Source organism: Crocodylus siamensis, chromosome 3 (genome assembly GCF_052110815.1).
Source record: "Crocodylus siamensis isolate JL-2025a chromosome 3, ASM5211081v1, whole genome shotgun sequence".
NCBI lineage: Eukaryota > Metazoa > Chordata > Crocodylia > Crocodylidae > Crocodylus > Crocodylus siamensis.
In genome coordinates, this window is record NC_143397.1 from 78,680,729 (window position 1) to 78,701,239 (window position 20,511).

The following is a 20,511-nucleotide window of genomic DNA, read 5'->3' on the forward strand; positions in this document are numbered from 1 at the left end:
TGTGTAAGCTATAATGCCCAGTGCTGGGTTTAGTGTCAGGGGGGAGGCAAAACTGGCTCTATCTGTGTCCAGAGCAGGCTGGAATCATGGTGACATGATTGTGAGACTGTTCAGAACACATTCTAACTTTTCATATGGCATGATAATGCTTACTACAGTTGAAATAAAATGTTCTAAGTGTCCCATGCAAAAAAATCCCTAAAATAGAAACCATATCTCTAAAATACAGTAAGTGAATAAAGATCTATGCCATTCAAGACATGCATAATAAAATGTTGGTTATTATGCTTACAAATGATAAAACATTCCTGCACTTAAGGGACTAGAAAGATTATAAGACATAAAATAAAAAAATATATATTGTATTCAGAAGTCTTAACTAGCACTAACAGGTAGCCATCTTACCAGGAAAACCTTACCCAATTGTCACAGACTATGCTGTAAAGAATTTGGTTAACAGGTTTGTTACCCCTGCAGATGGGATCTTCACATGAACTGGAGTCCATGGCTAGAGTAACACTCTTTGAGGGTAGAGCTTCCCTTTAATGAGCCAATCAGTAATTTGAACTGAATTAATATAAATATGGTAGGTGGGTCTGCTAAAGTGGTGGGGGCCAACATTTTTGGCAGGTGTACCACAGATTATACCTGCATCTTGTAACCCCTACCCATGTTACTAGAGACAAGACCAGGATTGCAGCCTGGAAAGCAAATGATGCTTGCAGAAAACCTGGCTGTAAGGGGCAGCATGTATGAGTAGCCAGGTCAGATTTAGCTGCAGGACCCAGGCTGCAAGTAGCAGGGTTTCTGATCAAAGAGCCAGAAGCACCTGGGCCCTGTTGGCAGAGAGCTGGGTCAGGTGACTGGAAGGGGACAGGATTTAGAACCATATAAATCCACCCTCTGGCTTTCATTAGTCTGTCTAGACTTGCAGACTGAGCTGCTAGAGAAAGAGCTGGCTGTTAGAGAATAAGAAAGATACACTGGAGGCTGGGGAACACCCAAGCCGATTAGAATGAGAGTACTACAGTACTTAGAGATCCAAGCAGGGGTTTGTATTTGAGTTATAACTGAGTGGTCTCCATTTTCTGTTCTGTTCAGATAGGGGGACTGAGTTGTGGCTAGGGGGGGAAGTTTAGAGGCCATGCAACAGGATTGCTCTGTGTGTGGGGACCTGTTCTGTGTAGCAACGTGAGGGGCTGAGACTTGGGAGCCAATGTCAGTGGCAGTGGACTTGAGCTGGGGCTCTCAGCCAGAGGAAAAGGGCTGAAGCTGAGAAGGCTGAAGCTCAAACAAGGGGTTGAGGCCTGAGGGGCCAAATTTGTTGGTTTGGGGCTAGGAGGCCCCTTCCAAATGGTATCTGAGCCATACCTGTACAGTATGGGCAGGGCTATGGGGGCAACTGGAAGCCATTGTCATAGTTCCTAAGGCATGGTTATGCCCAAGCAGGCATGTTTGGGATTTGGAGGACAATGACTGGTATTAAGAAGGCAGAGAGTACCTAGGGGAAGCACACCTAGAGAGCCAGGATTGAGCTTGCTCAGTATAAGAATATCTGCGTCATATGTTATAGCTTTGTGCTATATATGCCATAACATATTAATTAGATGATATACTGGTTACTTATGACATTAAACTCTCTGAAACCAATTATTAGATTGGAAAATTATACTAAAGTAAAACAAAGAGAGAAATCTTAAACACAGTAAAATAATGGGTCTCATCTACCTCCATAGTTTCAGCTAGGTCAATTTGATTAATTTTGAATCATATAAAGGCTATTCTAGGCAAAAAGACATCCCTCATAAAATGGAAGGAATGTTCAAATGAGAAAAACAGGAAAGCCCACAAACTTGGGCAAGTGAAGCGTAAATGAGAAATAAGGTAGCTCAAACAATAATTTAAGGAGTTTCTTGCAAAAAATTCTAAATAATAAGCTTTTAAAACTGTATCAGAAACAGAAGATCAGGCAGAAAATCACTGAGACCATTCAATGACCAAGGTGTAAAAGATGCACTCAGGGATGATAAATCCATAGTGGAGAAGCTAAAAGAATTCTTTGCATTAACAATAAAATATTGGGATAAATTCCCATTCCAGATCAATCCTTTTAGTGAATGGATCTGAAGAGTTGGACCACATCAGAATGACATTAGTGGAAAACTTAGAACAAATGGATAAACTAAATACTAATGAATCACCAGGACCAGGTGGCATTCATCCAAGAGTTCTGAAGGAACTCAAAGCTAAAATTACATAATTGCTGGCAATATGTAACCTACCGTTACAAACAGCCTTCATTCCGGAGGACTGGTGGATTGCCAACATAATGCCTATCTTCAAAAAGGGCTCCAAAGGTGATCCTGGGAACACAGTGTGTCTTGCTTGAATCCCTGGCAAGTTGGTAGAAACTATAAGAAAAAAAGAAAAATCCATAAATATATGGACAAATATATTCTTTTGGGGAAGAGCATATTTTTTTGTAAAGGGAAATCTTGCCTCACCAGTCAACTGGAGTTCTTTGAAGGCACTATCAAACATATGGACAATGGGAATCCAGTTGACATTATGTATTTGGATTTTCAAAAAGAATTCAACAAAGTGCTTGACTCAAAGCTTTAAAAAAAACAAACAGCATTGCCATGAGATCAGAATTGTGGACTGAGAGCTGGTTAACAGGAAAGAAGGAATGGGCAGGGTTAAACGGTCACTTTTCAGGATAAAAGGAAGTTACAAATGGAGACCCACAAGGTTCTGGGCTGGGCCCTATTTTGTTCAACACTTTCATGAATGATCTGCAAATGGGGGAGGGGGATGCCCAGTGAAATCGCCAGGTTTGCAAAGAATACCAAATCATTCTGGAAAGTCAAATCCTAAAATGATGGACCTGCAAAAGCATCTTACCAAGCTAAGAGCATGGGCAAAAAAATTACAGATGACCTTAAATGTTTACAAGTGCAAGGTAATGCACTTGAATAAAAATTACCTTAACTGCTTACATAAGGCTGTTATGACTTAGAGGCTTGTGATGTATTAATTTTAGGTGGCTTTTGTAGCTTTTAAGCCCTGGATTATCCACATGCTAACACCTGAAACTAGTTTTAAGCAGTTTAAGCAGCCTAAAGTTATGCCAGTCCAAAGCAGGTTTATCTCTGCTCCATGTTACCCAGCTCATGTTCCATTAATATGTGGCCACTCCCAACAGATGAGGCTATAAAACTGCAGTCCTATAGCATCCCAGGATGCAATGTCCTCACTTCTTCCCTCTGGTTCTGTTTGGACAGACTTTCCATCTCCTGAACTCTACTACTGCCCAAGGGGGCAGTTCTGCCACCAACAAACTTCCCTTTCCTGCCACCAGGATGTGACCTGGATCCATGAGAAAGCAGCCTGCAGATCACATGCCAGGTAGCCAGGTCATAGGGCACAGATGGGTCCAGGAGTGGGGTCTAGGAAGTGTGGGGGGCGAACAAGGTAGGGGGGCAGATTGGGTCCTCATGAATAGGGCTTTCTTTTCAGGGCATGAACAAGAGCTCCTTCCCTCACTGTTCCCACCTCCCAACTACCCCAGGAAGCATGACTAGCATACCCTACACCTCATCCCCACCCCAACCCATCTCTCTCACTCCCCCACTTAGAGCAGAGACAGAAGCCTCTCCAGGCTCACCAGTGCCATAGTGGCAACTCAAATCTGTAGCTCCAATTCAGGCCTCTGCTTGCCAGCTCTCTCTTGGCAAGTCACCACTGTGCAGGTGGGGGAAAGTCAGAGAAGGTTTTTAGCTTTAAAGGCTAGAAGCAGACATACAGAAAACTATGTAACTTGGTTTGTCTGTATTTTTGACAGTGGTGTAGTTTAGATTGGTAGCAACCCAAACATGCATTCACCTTTTGTTGGGGGAGGCGGGGGATGGTGAGGCAGGGGGCACAAAACCTATACTGGGTTCTGTCATTTTTAAACCAGTCTATGTGTGCTAAATTTTTGTTATGTTATGGGTAGAGAATAGTTTCCAAGCACTTTTACCGGTAAAAGTGTAATGTCTGTATCTGGGCGAGATGTTGTGGGCACTGGATTTATGACCCAGATACCTTGTTCTGGGCATACCCAAACCTCACTCTAAACACAACCTCTCCATTTGATAATAGGCAACTTTTACTGATACACACTGGCCATGTGTACATGAGTAATAGACTGGACAGTTGTTACTGTGCAGTTATTTAGTACTTGTATAACCAGGTACAAATGACTGTACAGCAACTGGCATAATTATGCAATAGCATCCCTGCACAGTTTTTTACTGATGGTACTGTGCAGTAGCAACAAGCTATTTTGCATGTGCAGTATAAGAATAATGCACACAAGGTAACAATTCTATATCTACCAGTCCTAAGGCTGTTACAGAGGGAAGGTACATCTGCCCAGTACATGAGCTTCACCCTGTGATTCTCTCTTGAATGTTGGATGTCAGCAGCCTGGAGGCCAAGAGCCTACTGGGATGGGTGAGATGGGCTGGTGGTGTCCACAGGTTCCCCTCTTGGGGACCTTTTGCTACTCTGAAAGCCCTCCTTTTGTATCCTTTTCCTCCTCTGATGACTTCATCTCTGGGCATTGTTGATTAGTTTCCCTGTGGTCGTCATATTGTTCATGATCTGTCCTGTCAGCATTTTCCTTTGTTCCAACAGACCAATCACATGCACACATCTTAATTTGGTTATTTACCAGGCCTCCTAATTTGGTCTGTTTACCAAAACCAGAAATCTCAAGGACTCTGTGACCTGGCATCAATGCTGCAGAATCCTTTATCTGTGTTTGGGTACACTGTTCATGTTATGGAAGAGTATGGTACATGTCTTCAGTTTCTCAGGCTGTGTCTTCTGGCTTCAAACATAGTGGGCCTTGAAGGAAACTTTGTCACAAACAGGCTTGTAGAAACCAAGTAACCCTTGCCATTCCCCTGGACCATTATTGTAATGCATATTGACTTTACCTACAAGCCGGTTCCTCAAATCAATCCTCTAAATATCATTTTCTAGCCACCAGGTATGACTGCTCCAGACAAACTAGCATTAGTGCTGATCAGGACTTAAACAACAAAAAGTACCATGTGTAGCAAGGCCGTTAGGAAAGAGACCCTGGAGACACTGTAGTTTCCTAAAAACATCAGGTCAGTGTGCACCAGCAACCAAAAAAACCAGTATAGTGTTAGGCATCATTAATAAGAGAAATTAAAACAAAACAGAAAACATCATCATGCCATTATACAAATCTATGGTTTGTAGATATACTGCATGCAGTTCTAGTCCTTACATCTCAAAAAAGATGTAGAATTACAAAAGGTACATAGGAGGGAAACCAAAATTACCGGGAGCCTGGAGCAGCTTCCATACCAGGAAAGACTAAACTGGCTAGTACTTTTCAGGTTTGAAAGGACAAAGCTGAGGGGAAGAGAGAGGTATGAGATCATGAAGGGTATGTGCTAATTAATAAGGGAATTGTTGCTCACCCAGTCCAAGAATACTAGAATTAGAATTCCCACTGAGCTCTATAAGAGTTAAAGATTGATCTTCAAATGTGTCTATTTGGAAATTTGTACTGATTTGAGAGTTTTTTTATGCATTTAAAATAGGGAAATGGAAGATACACTTTAAATGTGGTCATTTGTTTGTGTGAATAGTGTATCTTAGGATCAAATCCTAAATCTGCTGTAGATGTGAAAGAACTGTATTGGCTTAAGTAGCTTTACCTTGTATTTATGCCTTTGAAAATGAGTGATTTTTAGCCAGGACCTGCTACTTAGGCCAGGAGTGGGCAAAATGGTAGATCTGGCCAGCAGCCAGACTTCATTTCCCAGCAGCCCCTGCCTGCATGCCTGGGACCAGTTTCCAGTCTAGGCTGCAGATCATAACTCTTTCCTGGCTCTGGACCATGTTGTCACTGCTACAAGATCCCAGCCTGACTCTGGAGCAGCTCCCCACCCTGCTGTACACCCTGCCAGCAGGGGCAGTAGTGGGGGGAAGGAACTTTGGAGGCTACAGCTACCGCCAAATTCCCCATGGCCACCTCTCCCAGCAGTGCTGCTGCCCCTACCACTGCCTGCCTTGCAGAGATGGCGGCAGCTGAGCCCACTCCACTTCCACCCACAGGACAGCCCCCCTACCCTCAGCCCACCTACCAGGAAGAGGCTGGCACTGCTGCTGCCTGCCAGTGCTGCTGGAGCTGATATCCATGGAAACCCTGGCCCTGCACTATCACAGCGCAACTGCTGCTAGGGTTTCCACAGAAACTGGCCCCCACCACATGGGTAGGAGCTTCTGGGAAATGGTGTCCACTGCCAGCCGGATCTGGCTCATGGGCTGGACTTTGCCTACCGTGATTTAGGTACTGACCCTTCTATTAACAGTATAAGAGCTGATTAATAGGAGTCTGAACAAGTACATCCATCCATCATTTCTATTTCTTTCAGAATGGGATTGCAAACTTTTTAAGGTATGAAGCTTTACTGCTTTTTTATCTGTAAAAAGTGGTATGTGATTTAAAGTAAAATGGGTGCATCTACATGTTCACTTTACTGTTGTGTTAACTAATTAGCTCTGCAGTAAAGCATCACAGTCTACATGTGTGCTGGTGTTAGGGTGAAGTAAATTTACTAACTCTGCCATAGGATAGTACTGTCCTATGGCAAAGTAATTTACCCTGCCAAAATGCACATGTTGATGGTGACAGGGGATGGTTGGGGGATGAGGATGCTAAAGTGTGGGGGCAGCCTGCTATTTAGCTCTGCATTTTAGCACCCTCATACCCCAGCCAGCCTCTTTACTGCCCAGTGCTGCCACCGGGAATCCAAGGCTGACCCTCTAGGCCCCTTGCCAGCCCAGGGCTGCTCCACCTGAGCTCAGAGTGCTGCAGTCCCAGGTGCATGTCTAAACTCTGTCCCCAGAAGAAGTTTTCTCCAACACAATCTGTGCCAGAGTTTATCATGTTGCCTTAATGGTACATATAGAGGTACCCAATTATATTATTTTAATACTCTGATATGAAATAGATTTTTTTTAAGTCAATGTGAAAAAGTATTTTTTCTGTGTAGGTATACAGTATCAGCAAATGAATTTTATAACTTAATGGAACTCTTTTGCACTAAATAATTTTCTCTCATATAATTAGAGCCGTACTGTATTCACGGGGGAGTGGGCTGCGCTGTGGCTCCTTTAATCTTGCAGGTTCCCCCGTGCAGCTCCCTGCCACTGATTGGTGGAGGAACTCCATTTCCCCATTTGAAACTCATTCCTGATCAGCAGGGAAGTGAAACGTGGTTTTAAACATGCTGCCATGTTTGCCTACCTGCCAGTCAGGAACAAACAACACTGGGGCCCTGTGGCTGATCAGTGGCAGGGAGGCAAACATGGCACCATGTTAAAAACTGTGTTTTTTGCCTCCCAGCTGATCAGGAGTGAGCTGCAACCTGGGCCCCTCCACCCATCAGTGGTGCTGGGGCATGTGGGGAACCTGCAAAATTAAAGGAGGTGCAGCACAGCCCCCTTCAGCTATGAATTTGGTAGGGCCTTACATATATTGCACCCAATGGCTGATAGAAGATTCTTTATGAAAAACAGAATAAAGGAAAAAGAAGTCTTTCTTTATACTCAGTAACTGAGCTGCAAGAGCTAGGGAGATGACCATGTGGATTGTATGCGGAATTCATTTTCACTTTTGTCCAGTAAGCAGTAGAAACTGCTTTTATTGTATGTTTCTCATATACCACATACTCTCATTTCTAGAAGCTGAGAATATATGGTAGATGCCAAGGGGAAATTTGTAAGCCAAGGTTGATTTTAATAGGAGCAAAACCAGAACTTTGAATGGAAACTTTTTTAGAGCATATATCCATATCTGGCCATTATTAGGAAATGAGGTTTTCTACAATATCAGTGATGACATATTACAAAATATTTTGAATTTTTATGAGACCTCTCTTAATCCCAATAAAATTTGAACTAACATCTGTTCATATTTCAGCTGGAAAATAAATGAAAAGCATAATGAAAATGTATTGATTTTTCAAAATGGGATAGTGCAAAGAGAGTGACAATTTAATAACCCAGTGAGAAGCTATAAGGCAGCCTGATTTCACAGGAAATGACATTCCATGCAGTTATAAAATTCATTTGCTGATACTGTACACCTACATGGAAAAATTCTTTTGAATACTGACTTTAAAAAATATCTATTTCATATTGGAGTATTACAATAATATCATTTTACTTTTAAATCACATACCCGTTTTAGTTCAATTCATTTATTCATAAACCCTACTGTGCTTTCTTTCAAGGTCTTGTCATTTTACTAGCATACTACCCATTACAATTTTTTAATACTTCCAGCTTGCATTGTAGTAATTTACATATTGCATTAACCTTTCATTCCTTCCCACCAAATGAACACAGTAGACATATGTCTTTAAACTCTGATGAAGATTTTTTACAAATAAGCTCATTCTTAATAACACAATGTAGCTATTCTTTGATAAATGGCTAATGTAAATAACATGCTATCACTTTTTAATATTAAAGGCTTCATCAAGAAGTATTCCAGCTAACAAAAATAAGTTTAATAAGAAATATGTAAAGTAAACTATATAAAGCTACTTTGAGTAAGTACTACCAAACAACACAATTCACTAGTTCCATCTTCTGCTTTTTTACATAATCCCAGAAGTTATGATTGTGTATACAATACAGACTAGTAATTGATTTCCAGACAAACAGATAAGGCTATCACAAAACTACAGTATGACCCTCTACTACCTTTATCTGAATGCTGCAGATACTTCTACTACCTTTATCTGAATATTGCAGATACAGAAGCCAGCTAATTACAAAATATGGACAAGTTTAATGATACAATGAGAGTGGTCTCTTTTTTCCCCCAGAGTATTTAACATTATACCACACTTCACATGTCTATTGATTTAAGTTGAAAATAATACAAATTTGGCCCCAGGAGATCAAGTCAGGCATCCAGAAAATGAGTAACATGCAACATGTGACGACCTATGAAAGATTAGGTTCAAGTGACTTGCTGTACTTCACACAGGAACCATGATAGTAGCAGGGACAGAATCCCTTTCTCCAATGCAGCATTTAACCCTTGCCTTCCTGCAGTCTCATCCCTTATTTATTCTGTATTTTCCATATTATTTAACAAATGAGGCAGAAGTCCTAAAGAAAATTCAAAGTAGGGGATATGAAGCAACTGGGTTAAGAAACTGAATCTTGTTTCTGTCTCTCTTTTCCCATTCTCCTTGCTTAGCCAGTTGCACTCTGCCTTTCTTCTTATCTTCTGGTCCCAGCACCCCTACTCAACCTGTTCCCAGCCTATTGTTATTCTCCCCACACCAGCTTCCAGTCTACATCTTCGTGCTCAGATAATCAGTGGCCATATTCAGATGTTTCATTTCTACCAGGAGGATCACCACTTTCCCACTAGAAACCACGAGTATGCAGCCATTCTGGTTTTTTTCTCCTGGAGCAAAAATGGTGGTTCTAGGCAAAAAAAAATGACCCAATTCCAATCAGTTACAATTCACCCTCAGAAAAGGTTCTCCAAGGAGAATTAACATTTGTATACTTTCCCACAACTTAACTTCTCCTGAGAGCTAGAGAAGCTGTGAGGAAAGGCTCTCATGCCTCCAGAATATCAGTCACCTTAGTCTGGAGAAGGCACAGGAGGCAGCTGTTCATACCTCCTGACCCTCCTGTATACTGGGAGTCAAGCAGTTCCTGCTGACTCCTCACACACCACAGTCCCCAGTGTGAGAAGCTGGCAGGAAGCTTTTCATCAGGTACTCAATGTCCAGGCACTGAGAGCTGGGCAAAGGAAATACTGCTGCACGCCTCATGCCTGCTTCTCATTCTGGAGTCCTTGCTGCTTTGGGTCCTTCCAGAAACAGGTGGACTGGAGCAACCTACACATTCCCAGAATTGGTCTCAGGAAGACGCAAGGATCAGGGTAGAGGGGGTAGTTGTATGCTGAACAGCTAAATTGCTTTCTCTCCTGGAATCACTTGTGGAAATGGAAACTTTCCACTGCTAGAAATGAACATATGCAGAAATTTCTCTTCCTGCCTACCATGTCTAGTTTCACCAAGTTTTTTCTCCCAATCTACTCTCCCTCCCTTCTTCCTCCCCACTCTGGCTCTTATTCCTTTTACTTCCATCTCAGAAGTCTTGTTTTTCCATATTGCCTGGACATGAGCAGGAGTCATTAAAAACGTAGACATAAGAGGTCCCTTGCTCTCAGTTCTACTGTCTGGCCCTACCTTGGCATGAAGTTACTCATGGGGGAATGATGCTTATGCATAGTCACACACATAGCCAGTGCTGGAGCATACTCAGTGAGGAAGGAATCCTCAGGGAATTTAGCTGTGCTGTCCATGAGCTCTCTACTGAGCATGGGTTACCTGGACTTTTTCAAGGGTTTGTAAGTTGGCAAATTTTCTGATACATTTTTCTCAGGAGTGGACAAAGGCACATCACTGCAAAGAAAGCAATTCTCCTGCCAAATTTCAAATTCCTGCCCCAAAGCACAGGAGCACTAGGTCTGTTGAAACAGGAGGCTGCAAACATATTTTGACAAAGCCATAATTTATATTTTTCTTTAGCTTTGTTCTAAGATATGAACTTTTGGGGGGACATGAGGAGGGGGGCAAAATCAGCCCAGGGCAATCACTTGAGTTGTAAAATTTAAGCTTGACTGGTTGAAGAGTGGCAAAGTTAGAATGAACTGAAAATAGGGTCTTGTAATGGTCATGAACAGGCAGAAAAACTAGCTCCACCTGCAGTGTTTCCCAGCACAAGCATACAGAGGTGGATGTCTCAGTTTGTTAGTTACATGATTCCTAATAATTTCAGTGGGCCTTCTGAATGCCATCTGAGATGAGTAGATGACCCTATGGTTATCTACCATAACCATCATAAAATATTTACACATTCTATTAAATGAACTGGGGCTTATATGTAACTTCAGGGAGGGCTAGGAAACACCTGGATATTGAAAGTGGCCAAGGTTTTAGAAGCCACGCAGGCTTATAGAAGTATGGGAATTTGTGATTTAAAGCATTATGGCTCAGTTGTGGCTTGAATCCACAGCTGATGGTGGGAGAGTGGAGTAGACAACACTGCAGCTTTTTTTTCTGGGGACTTTACAAACAGCAGACAGTTTCCTGTGTCCATTCATGCTTTGCATGCATGGTTGTAGTAATTACATGCTTGAGTCCAACATTTGTGTACTTAGGGTAAATGTATGCCCAAACTGTTGCCCATGCAAAATCCTTGAACCCAACATCAGGGTCTGGGTTAAAGATATGTAACAAAACTGACCCTAACTTTCCAACATCTCCCACAGGTTTTTAGCTATTGGATTTCTGCTAAAATTGGTTAGATTAATGCCCCATGGGTAGTTTTCTTTTATTTTCACTGGAGAGAGTTGAACATGAGCCAATGGCTGGAAGTTGCAGGAAAGTATGTTTAGATGGGACATCATGAAAAGCAGTGCAGCAGTAGAATAGTGAGATGTTAGAGATGTTCAAGAAAAAATTGGATAAGCATTGATCAGGGATGGTCTAGGGCATACTATAGGTATTTCCCATGCTTCTGGATTTTGCTGGGTGTCATATGGGGAAGGAAAGAAATTCTTTCCTCTCCTGCTGCTGTGTGAGCCAGGTTTTGTTTGCTTGTGTTTTTTGTCTTCCTCAAAAGCATTGGATACTAGCTGAAGCCAAGATGGGGGATTTTGAATGTGGTGTGGAAATGCTTCTGCTGGGACTTAAACTCAGAGGTTCCTCTGTGGAGGGGGTTAGCATTGGCTGTCTTGGCCTTCACCTCCTGCATCTATCCGACTATCTCTTTCCACATCTTCATGATTGTAGCTGTTATTGGTTGGGAGATACTGCTCGCCACAGTACACTACCAATAGTCCCTAACCCTTTTATCAGTGGTCCCACTTTTCCGTTGTCTCTGTTACCGATGCATGAATTTTTGGGCAATACTCAGACCACACTCTGTCATAATTAGGCAACTCTCTTTATTATCCTTAGAGTGCTGTTACACTCTTAACCATTACAGGACAAAAAAACCTTGTTTTTTTTTTAAAGTTCTTTTCAAGAACACTTTTAAAGTATTCTTCTCTTCTTTAATATATTAATCACTCCGTCTGTGATTCACATCCGTGTCAGGAGTTACTTCAATCTTTCTGCTTTTAACTTTTGGGTAAGTATTTACCTATGTTACATTATTTTGTCTATTAGCCCCTAATGGGAACAGTCAACAACTAAACCAAAATCAGAGGTAAGGCTTCCTTACATCTTTATTACCGTCCCCTTCTCCCTTTCTCAATTTTTTATTTTTTTTTTATTTTTTTTTTAAGGGCATCTGCGCTCCTGTCTCTTTTTCTCACAGCTTCTCCATTTCCCTACCTGTGTGGTCCCATATAGGGTCTCTCTCTTCTTCAGGGTGAACTCAGCCCCTTTCTTCGCCCAGCCTTCTCTATCTTGCTAGGCTGAGCTCCTGGATTGCCCTGTCTCCACAATCCTCTCCCCATTCTTCTCCCTGCCACGCAGCTCCCTCCCACGGCTCCTTCAAATGCAGTGAGCAACTGTTTCTAAAACACCACTCTCGTGGTTTGATTGATTTCTCCTCTCCGGCGTCGTCGCATGCTGATACTCCTTCACATCCTCACTAGAAGTTCTTGCCTCCCCTCCGTCCTCTCTAGGGTCAGACCACCTGCTGTATTTGGAGTCGGAAAGTAATTTTACCCCATGGTCAGGTTGTTATGAACTGTGGGGACTTCAACCTTCCTCCGTAGCAGGGGGTGTGGCCCTTTTCCTTGTATCTCTAAGGTTATTTTAACAACCTTTAGAGAAGCAGGATGTTGGCCACCATGGTCCTCTGCCTCACCTGTGGCAGGTTAGAGTGTTACATCTTCTGGTTGTGTCAGAGTTGACAATGTAGTTTTGCTAATATATTAGACAACATAGTCGTATAAGATAGTTTGGATAGGGACAATCCTGCCTCAGGAAAGGGGGTTGGTCTAGATGACCTCTAAAGGTCCCTTCCAGCCCTTTTTTTCTATGATTCTGTGACTTTATGATTCATGATACAGATTAAAGAAGGGATTCAATATCTATAAATGAAATTGTTTTCTACTGTTTAGGAACTAAAGTGTGTGTTTACAACATTCTGCTATATTTATTCTCTAGCTGTCATGGTTTTTGACATGTCTTGTTTTAGCGCTGCTAACCTAAGCCAATGCTTTAGATCAAAGACACTAAACAAAACCATCAAATGTAATGTTATAAACGTGGTTACAATGCTCATTTTACAATGCAATATGCTATTCTGGCTTACCTGATCCATGTGAAGCATGATGTTACAGTAGATATTCTCTCTGAATTTACTTAGAAGTTGCATATTGAATTTTTCCAAAGGTAGTATTACTATCAGTATTTTAAAATGGGGAAGGGGAGAAGAGAATAAACTAGCATGTTTTCCATATATAGCACTTATAGCTGTGGTTCTAAATGAAGGCTCAACTGCTTAATAGATTATCTTAAACCTTCTCTATGATTAAATTATATAGAAAGACGAGGCTTGAGATAACTGGAATGAGCTGTGTAATGTGCTCTGATGGAGTAAAATAATTTGTTTGTTGATATACTCCCTCTTGTGCTTATATCTTGTAGCTTCCGGGTTTTATTTTAATTTTATTTCAACTTTCCCAACACCAGACAATGATCTCTCCTGTATTTCTCATTTTCAGACATCTGGTTTTTAAGTGGCTGCTATTATAACTAAAGTCAATATACTGCTCCATCAGTCCTTGGCAGTGGTGGTACCACAAGCAACTGCTTGTCTTCTTCCCCTTCCTCTCTGGAGAGTGTTTGTTTCAGCTCTGCAACCTGTTCAGTCTGCAGGGCCTGAGGTCTGAAAGTCCTAGACCAAGCTTTTCACATTAACATCACAACATATAGCTAGAATGCTATCAAATACGCCCTTCACCCAGCCTTTATTTAGTGCAAGATATATGTAAATAATACTGAAAACCATGATATGAAATGCTTCCTTTACATTTCATCCTTTGAAATCATTAGATATTGTTTAACAATTAGATTTATCTCAAGAATGTAATGCATTGCAAATTTGATGACATTATTAAATGCAGCAGTGCAATTTTTCTTCTGTTGTTTTTAAACTGGTGTAAATTTGGCTTATAGAATTTATACAACAAAATTTGCCCATAGTACCTGAATGAATGTCTGATAGAAGACTGTGTGCCAAATTCAGCGATGAAGGAAATTGTAAGTAATATGCCAAGTAAAAGTGTCATCAGAAAACAGGTGTAAAGGAATATCATAGTGATAATAGTGCAACTTGCACTGCCTTGGCTTTCAGTGGCTGTGCAGGCTGAGTGCTGAGGAGCAATTAGATGCTAAACTCTTTTGGGAACAGACTGGCTCTTCATTTGTATTGGAAGAAAATCCAGTACAATAAAATTGTTTTCCTGTTTGGGAGACTGATTGTTATAATAATAAGACAGCTACAAGACCAAACAAGTTCCCATTAGCGAAACAAGTCCCTAACACTGCCTGGGCCAAATTCAACTTCAGTAGGTATAATTTACTTTGTAGCTGATTTTTATTTTACCTCCATCCCTTGTAAATCAAGAGTGATATTAGGAAAGGCAGTGGAGTTATACAGTGACAACAGTGTGAGATCAGTATTAGGCCAATGGAAATTATGTCAATTTATACCAGAGGCTGAATAGTCTTTGTACAATTTAAAATTGGCATTTTTTTAGGACATTTCTTATTTTTGAATTTCATAGTGCTTTGCTAATTAAATCCCTTTTCTTTTCTTTTTTTTTTATCTCTTCATAATTTGTATCCACAAGTAATTGTGTCTGCATCCAATTATTAACAAAGTTTGGGGTGAATGAGAAGGCAAGTCTGAGTGCTGTTTCAACATTTGGGACCTGCTTTTTTTTTTTTCTAAGTGAGCACCCACAAGTCAAGACAAGACATGGATCGTACCTGGGAAAATTATTCAGTTGGACTCTTCCACTGTCAAGATATGGCTGTAGATTAGAGCTGTTTTTTATTCCTGCCCCCCCATCAGCTCTCCGTCTGGAATCTCATTTTCACTGTTATGTGTAAAATTAGGGTCTGTTTTCTCCTCTCAGTTAAATTCTGAGTCAAGTCAAGTATTAAAGCTGTAAATTGCCCAGTCCAAAGTATAACCATATTGTATTCCATCCTATTGTTATTAATCTGAGAATGGTTAGAAAGGGACTTAATAATCAAACAAGAATTATACAAGTTTATTAGAGTAAGGAAAGAGTCTGTTTCTTAGGGCTTGTCAGAAAAGGTTTGATTTTTCTATTGGCAAAATCTAATTTTTTAATTGAAAAATGCTAATGTGTTAGAAACAAAACTTTTTATAGAAGCACACTTATTTTTTGTCATATATTGTCTTGGGAAGGTTTCTCAGTTTAGGATAGAATTTCTGGTTAGAAGAAAAGATTTCTCCCTCGAGCAGTGATCAAGATCTCAGAACAAGGGTCTCTCACATACCAGCTGATTGGCTTTACTGCTAAAATACCAATCCAGCTTTTGCCAGTCTTACCAAAGTAGTATCTGATAAGTATAGAACTTAGTATGACACTGAACAACTTTTGCAACATTATATTGTGTATTTCAGTGCATGTGAAACAATATTAAAAACAGCAAATGTCCAAGTAAGCTGTATTGAATGACTTTTATTAAAAGAAAGAAACAGGTCAGTATTGATCATCTGGCTCCTGCAATCCTTGCATGGTTTGTTTTGGGGAATTAGGGAATTCTTACTGAATTTGGTGTTAAAGTTAAATAAAACTTCTGAAACCTGAATGCTTTCTAGGTGTTATAAGTTAGCATCATGCATACTGTACAAATAAATGCATAATTACCTAAATATTAGATATTTATGGTACATGGCTCATTTTTTTGATCAATGCATTGTAAGAGGGGAAAATGTCTTGCTTATTAGTTTTTAAATATCAGCTTCTATATATTCTGCTGCCTATTTTGTGTGTTTCCAATACACAAAGACAAAAACTTGACATACCATGAAATATATGAAGTTGTATAGTGTTAATTAGTTCGACTAAGAATATGTTGTGTGGAACATTGTATGGGCATGAACCAAGTACTTTTATTGGAGCTTATAAATAGAACATAATAGCACTGCTGTCCATCTTCAGTGGCCTCAACATGTGAAAGTGATCTGATAGGTAATGTAGTCAGTGGGCATAGACATTAGAGGCAGCTGACTCACCTGTCTAGTGGCAATTCAATTTTCTTCACAACAGAGATATAGGTTATCTTCTGAATATATCCCTGTGGTTCTGAGTCACGGAGGAATTGAAGTTGCTATAGTACTCAGTTCCAGTGCTTGTATGCGTCTGTCATGTTGTGCCAAGTTTCTTTGAAGTGTCATTTTATAACTGTTATACTCTCTCCTCACAAGGGACATAGTAGAGTAATAGGTTCTGGAGGTATAGTCCAATCTTCTTTAGCTAGAATAAGAATTTGCAATGGAAAACACTCATGAACATGAGCCAAAGTTAAAATAAAAAATGTATTTTACATTTTAAAACAAACTGGGGGAAAATGTGTTTTTGCCAAAATGAAAGTACAGTTTGAAATAAAATGGTTAGTAATGATCAAAAAGTTGGGGGAAACAAAGCAATTGTTCTGGTTCTCTACTTTAAGCAGATTTTTCTCCCTGATAGCCATGGTTCTTAATTTTATGCTTGACTTCATGTATAGGCTAGGCTTTCTTTCATCACTAGTGAGAGTAGCTCACTGAATAAAACAAAGAAACAAGCGGCAGTAGCAGCATTTTAAAAACTTTTCTGAACTATTAACAAGTGAAAATCAGAATTCTCCCCTTTCTATAGTTTACTTCAAACGTTAAGAAAAGCCCTTTGCAGGGTGTCAGTAGGGTGCGCACACTCTTCATAAGTGTTTATTTCCCCTCACCCCCCACTTTCCCCTTCAAGGCTAAATACAGACAGTCAAAAAGCCTGAGGCTAAATTGATTCAGTCTTTGCAGGGTAGCGTAAACTGCAGAGGTTAAACTGAGAAACAACTGGACAGACATTCTCTTTTGATTCAGGGCATGCAGACATATGCCTGCAGTGGCTCAAGTCAGAAACTGGGAGTGCTAAAGCATGGCTCAATAGTACATAGCCAGCATGGGCTGTGTGTTTGCTTTCTGTTCCTACTGCCCACAACATCTCTGGCATTTGCAGTCCAGTACCATAGCAGCAGGACTCTGTAGGGTTGCTCATCACTTCCTCTTCCTGCTTCCAGGTGCTTCTGTGATTTGTAGTCCACAGTCATAGCCAGCACTAAGTTTCAGTAAGTTTAGCAGGGCAGGGCAGCTCTGTACTTGGGGGAAGGGAGGTTTAATGGGGATTTAATGGGTGGCATAGGCAGAGGCAGAAAAAAAATTGGAAGGATCTGAACACGTCCATACACCTCCACCCAGGAAAGTTTGCAGGAGGAGGGGGAAGGGTCTGGTGGGGGGGGTGGGGGGAATGGATCTGGGACTGAGCAAGGGATCAGAGCAGAGCCAGGGCTGGGATCAGGACTGGGGCCTACTGAATTCATCCCTTCCCCCATGCCCAGAGCCGTTGCCTGACACTGGCAGTCTCTCTAAACCCACAGCCCCGCACTGGCCCCAGCCCTGCACCACCCCGGGGGCAGGGAGGGGGGAGGCCAGAACAGGGCCAGCCTCAGCTGCAAGTTTGAGCTGGAGGGGCTGGATCCCATGGGACCCCCATGCCCACCCCACATTGTCCCTGGGAAGAGCCTGGTGGCTCCTCCAGGGGCACCGTGCTGGGTAACCAAGGGGCATGAGCGGGCTACAGCTGTGACCTGTGCTCTGCCTGCTCCATGCCTTGCTGCTGCCTTTGAAAGTGGCACAGTGCAGTGCCGCATGAGTCCCACTGCTGGGCGGGCCAGGCAGTCAGTCTGCACCACACTGCTTTCAAAGGTAGCAGCAAGGCATGGAGCAAGCAGAGCACAGATCACAGCTGTAGCCCACCTATGCCCTGTGCAAAGATCAGGGGACCAGGGGCCCCCCTTGGCTTCCTGGCACCATGCCCCTGGAGGAACTGCCTGGTTCTGATTGTCCTATGACCTGGCCCAGCTGAGATTCCATTCACGGTGAATGGGGCCCTGGCTGGGCCAGGTCATGGAACTGTGAGAGCCCAGTGGGCTGTCCAGGGGCATGGCGTTGGGGAGCCAAAGGTGGGGAATGTACCTCAGCTCCCCCATGGTGTGTGTGGCAGAGGGGAGCTGGCCCTCCCCCTCCCCTGCATGAGCCAGCCATTCCCCGATCCTGCTCCCTGCTGGGGCCCTGCAGCCACATATTATGGCCCAAGCCTCACCTGGGTGGGCAGCAGCCCCAGCCCTGCCCAGCTCCCTCCCTACAAGGGCCTCCCCACACTTACCTGCTTGAGCTACTCTGCAGGCTGCCTGGAGCCATGTGCATGTCTCTGCATATGGCATCCCCTGTCTTCTGCCTTCCTCCCAACAGCTCTTCACCCAGGCTGGGATGTCAGTACAGGAGCCTGGCTGCCTGCTTAAACAAGTGGTTATTGCAATCCATTCCACACTGTTGAAGTGTTTTGACTACATATTCACCATTGGGGTGGTAAGGGGATCACCCCAAGGTGCCTTACTGTGCATATGCATAGTGGGCTGAACCAGCCTACATAATCATGACATGATTGATCACGTCTTTTGAAACTGGTGGGGTGGCGCCCAACCGTCACCTGTTGCCCAACCACCACTGAGCTCGGGCTTGCTGGAGAGGAGCGGGGGTCAGCCTACTCTGCTGGAGTATACAACACAGCCCTGCCTAGGGCTGGAAAGCATGCTGGAGGATTCTGATTTAACTTAAACCAGGAAAGAGTCTGGGGCGGAAGTTTTATAAACCAGTTTGACCCAAGTCAGTTAAAGCTGATACTGCATTCAGCCAGGTTTATCTTAACTCAATTTCAGCCATTTTGAAACTGGTTTATGTGCAGTGAACTGCTGTTCTGTTACAGGTTTAATCTACTTTCTGATCACTTAAACTGGTTTATTTGTGACTAGCCCAAGTGATCAGTCCTCTTCTTTTATGGATGTCAATTGGGGGTATGGTCCTCAAATGTATCTACTCTCATTTTGGGTATAGACTCATAGAAGGCTGAGTATCTAGTAAAAATCATAGGACACCCCTACACTTCGTCAGTATTGCTAGCCTCAACCTTTCAAGAGCCAATTTTGTTTGTGTTAAAATATCTGTTCTAAACTTAGAAGATATAAAAAACTGGAGATATCAATACAACTGTAAAGAATCACTACTACTTGACGGGGCAAATAATTATTTATTAGAAATACATTTTTCTCTCTTCAGTACTGAGTTGACAGTAGTTAAAACATTGCTAAAGCATTTAGGATTTTCTTTAAGGCAAGCGAACTATCTTGAATTCTTCTTTCCTCAAATTTTAATGCCAGTTGGATAGATAGGTCTCATGATAGGAGATTGCATCTAGGGAATGTTCTTGAATACCAGAAAGGGATTTAGAACTTTAGGCCAGTTCTCAAATGGTAATGCTTTATGTAATTTTACTTTTTCTTTTTTTCCCCTCTCTAAACAAGAACTACACCAGCAAAGCATAGTCAGGAATAGGCTTGCTTACATTTTCTTGCATTATAAGGCAGCCTTCTTTTGGATAAAACTAAAACAGGTATCGATTTTCAATTTATATTTTGCAAATTTAAACGGAGAATGAACACCCATCCTGTATAGCAATTGAACTGGAAAGGAATTTAACATCCAAAATATTGATTTGCATTTTCTTGCTTATGCACCATTGATTGTGAACTGTAGTTAAGTTGCCTTCACCGAAACATTGTAGTTTCTTTCTATGTGAATTTGAGACTTGCATGCTAATAATTGTACAACAATGATTTCATGTCGCTTCCATATCAACCATACATAAAATTGGCCAAAGCAAGGAAAACTGAATTTTATCATCTATGCAGTACTTAACATAGACTTTTTTGAGCTAGTAATTGGATTTCATATGCTTGTACTTCGATATATGTAGGAAAATATATAGCATGTGCCCAAGTGAAAGCTTCATGCTGCTCCATCTGAAAAAGGAATATCAGGTTTCAGTATCTTTATCTGTAAATAGTAGTTAGTGAACTGTGGACCATTTATCAGGTCTGTCTTTGAAATTAGGGTAGAACTTGGTGCATATAAAGAATCAGGGAATGTATTACATTACACTGTGGTAATCTGATAATGTATTGATTTTAAAAAATTGTTCCAGGGCCAGTACTGATACAGTACATAAAATAAAACATAAAATAAACATTCTGGAACATGCTTCCTCAAATAGGAAGTCAATTCAGATATTTC

The 20,511-nt window shown here is 41.7% G+C and overlaps 1 protein-coding gene across 3 annotated transcripts in view; it reads left to right on the top strand.

Annotated features, from left to right (window-relative positions):
• CNTNAP4 (contactin associated protein family member 4) overlaps positions 1-20,511 on the top strand; it is a 431,793-nt gene that overhangs the window by 69,490 nt on the left and 341,792 nt on the right. The window lies entirely within an intron of this gene.